The 3613-nt window shown below is 35.4% G+C and overlaps 1 long non-coding RNA gene across 1 annotated transcript; it reads right to left on the reverse strand.

Annotated features, from left to right (window-relative positions):
* Positions 1-1366: 1366 nt before the first annotated feature.
* On the reverse strand, positions 1367-1878 carry LOC105110393 (uncharacterized). Its single transcript, XR_839462.1, has 2 exons — positions 1767-1878; positions 1367-1569 (listed from the first exon to the last, which is right to left on the reverse strand). It is a non-coding gene; the product is annotated as an uncharacterized LOC105110393 (long non-coding RNA).
* Between the last annotated feature and the right edge of the window lie 1735 nt (positions 1879-3613).

Here is a 3613-nt window from a genome sequence, read left to right on the forward strand (position 1 = left end):
CGAAAAATCCATTTGGATCCAACCACATTGGTAGCAGGTGGTCTGGGAACTAGTTCCTATGCTTGGTTATGAGTGAGAGCACGAACTTCATCATCCATGGCAGCTAGCTATTCGGGTGATTTAGCAACACTTTTGAATCCTTTTGGTTCCTCCATAGCTAATAGCGATGATAATAAAGGAGAGGCAAGAATTTGACGAACATAATTATAATGTTTGGATTTAGAGATACTAGCTTTTCTACTGGTTAACATGGGATAAAAGTTCTAATTTGAAGAAGAATGTTGAGCCGGTGTAATTGGTATATTTGAAATTGGCTCAATTCTGGAAGTAGGCACAATAGGCAATTCTGAAACTCTTTTAGCTACTGTAGGAGACACAGGAGGTAGCAAAATTGGTGGACTCTGAGACAACTGTAAGGCACATGATTTACATGGTATAGATAGAGTGATTGATGGTAAGGACCGAGAACCTACAAAAGAATGAGTGCTAGACAAAGGAGAAGTTAAGGAACTAGGATCATGAAAAGAAATATAATCTTATAGTGCAGGAGAAGGCTGCATATGAGATGACAATGATGGAAAGACTGTTTCATCAAACTGAGCATGTCGAGTGATAAATACTCGATGTGACTTAGGATATAGGCATCAAAATGCTTTATAAGATGAATTATAACCAAGAAAAATACATGGAAGACTTCTGGGTTCAAATCTATATTTAGTATAATCTCTTAAGTATGGAAAATATAAGCAGTCAAAAATGAGAAATAATTCATAGGTAAGAGACTTACCATATAGAATTTTAATTGGAGAAACTCCATTCAAGACAGGTGTGGGCAAGGAATTAGTTGTAAAAACAGCTGTACTGAAGGCTTCAACCCAAAGATTAAGAGGAACATTTGCATGAAAGAGCATTGTAAGGCCTGTCTTAGTGATATGTCGTTGTTTTCTCTCGACTCTACCATTTTGAGAGGGTGTATAGGGACAAGAACGTTGATGGTGAATACCATATTTGTCTAAGTGAGACTAAAAAATGGTACTTATGAATTCTCCTCCCCCATCACTTTGGAATGTTTTTATCTTTATTGAGAATTGATTTTCAACAAGTGTTTGAAATTTGATGAAGGTGTGATAAAAATCAGCTTTGTGCTTTAATGGATAGAACCAAGTGAAACAAAAGTTATCATTGATAAAAAAAAATAGCATAATATCGATAGCCAGAGATTGAGTTTATTGGTGCTCATTCCCATCAGTCACAATGTATTAATCCTAAAACTATTTGAGAATGACTATGCCTAGGGGAAAAGATAGTTTATGGCTTTTAGCTTTTTGGCAACTAACACATAAGGATGGATATGGCAATATAGAGGTAAGAGATTAAAAAAAACCTTTTCTTATTAAGCATAGAAATTATTTGAGAGGATACATGGCCTAAACAGACATGCCAAATGTCAAAGGAATTGCATAAATTATGCTTGTTAATGATAGTAGAGAAAACATGGTGTCCACGCTTCAGTACAAAAAGTCCATCTGCACGATCACCGCTTGCCACCACCTTTTGAGTTTGAAGATTCTGTATGATAAATTTATTGTCAGTAAAAAAAATAGCAAAAGGAAAATCATTGGTTAATTTACTGACAGAAAGCAAATTTTTGGTTAAGTTTGGTACAATGAGGACATTTTTTAATTTAAGAGTTGGAGTAGGAGAGCAGGAACTCATGTGTGTAACAGGTAGGGAAGATCCATTACCAACAATAACTTTATTCTTACCAATGTAAGGTTCCATTTTATCAAGCTGAGACACATCAGGAGTCATGTGTGCAGATGCTCCTATATCAGTATACCAATCTGCTGTGTCGTTACTGATAGTGCAAGTTGCAAGTGCTTCAGCAATGTTTGCATCGAATTTTGCGTATCTTATCTTACAATTCATGGCATAATGACCTTCTTCTCGATATATTTGACATCGAGGGGGCCTCCTGTTGGGAATTTCGACCGGTGATGTTCTGATACTTACTCATAGGAGTCCATGATTTCCTCCCTTTGAGTGGCCTTCTTTATACCTGTTCTGATTATTATATGGCCTTGCATGTCGGTTGGAAGATCTAGAGGAATGAACCATATAAACAGAGGGGCCACCTGCAGTATAATCAATAAACTTGGAGAAAAGATCAAAGCTTTTTTGCTTTAGGAATAATATCTTTGAAACTTGGAATGGGAGTTAAAGAGAGTTGAGTGGTGGAGAAACTTGAGAACTCGTGGCCTAGACCACGCAAATACCAGTGCATTTTTTCAGTGTGTTCAACTAGACATCCTATTGCCGCTAATTGATCACAATAAGCCTTGAATACTCTAGAGTACTTAGAGATACTACGAGAGTCACGCTTCATGAGATGAAGCTCATCTTTTATTTGAAGTTCACGAGCCTTAGATTTGTGACTAAAGGTAGTTTTAAGAGCATTCCAGACATCTCTTGATGTTGTAAATCCAATGGTAACAGAAAGTGCTTCTTCTATGAGAAAAGAAAGAAAAAGACTCATGACTAGCTGATCATTTTGTTTCCAAAGATTGTAGGCTATGGAATCAATGATAGAGGAAGGCATAAGGGTTGAGCCATCAATATATCCATAGTATTTTTGACATTGCAGCAGGGAACTACCTGACTGCGCCAAAGAAGAAAATTTGTTAATGATAACTTGATTGTTACCATGTGAACCATAGTATTAAAGGAGAGTATGGAAGAATTTTCTGAGGCTATAAGATCAAGTGGAGATTAATCATATAGAGGCTCTGATACCATAAAGAATTTTAGAGACAATAATGAAAACCACATCGTATTGCTTATGGTGTAGAATGTTGCATTATATAGAAAACTATTACAATCTAATAATAATAATAATAGTATCAAATACAATCTGATTTTTAACTATTACAATCTAATAATAATAATAATAGTATCAAATACAATCTGATTTTTAACTATTACAATCTAATAATAATAATAATAGTAATAATAACATTATCAACTCTATAAGAAAAGCTATTTAAGATTCTATATGCACAACTAATCAACTCCTCATAATATCTTGATTTCTATGAATTGATCCTTGATACGAGGAATGATTTTCTAGTTGATTGTTACCTTGATTGCCTGCGGAAAGTAATGTGCTATTATCACCGACACAAATAATGGAATATGCCGATCTCAAGTTCAAGTCGTGCCTCTCAACTTATTTAAATAAATAAAAAGAGGGTTGAAATTCATGCATGATTCAGAATTGTTTTATAATGACTATGAGAAAATAGAAGAATATAGAGGCTTTTAGACCAGGGGTATGCAGCTAGACAGTTGATGTAACTGGGAAAATTCCCTGCCCCACATGATCTTTCACCGAAGGCTATAAGACAGAAACCAGACTAGAGATTAGAGTGCAAGACCTTACATTCAGAACAGAAGCCCTGGAAGCTATGGTCAAGATCACAAGAATATGCATCGTATCTTATCCGGATAATTCAAGCCACACATCTTCTATCTCTTGGAGCTTATATGGTTTGCTTGCTATTTCACGTAATCACAGTATTTAATTTGTCCAATCCATAGACTACAATAGATACGC

The sequence above is a fragment of the Populus euphratica genome, unplaced genomic scaffold, assembly GCF_000495115.2.
Source record: "Populus euphratica unplaced genomic scaffold, PopEup_1.0 scaffold252.1, whole genome shotgun sequence".
NCBI lineage: Eukaryota > Viridiplantae > Streptophyta > Magnoliopsida > Malpighiales > Salicaceae > Populus > Populus euphratica.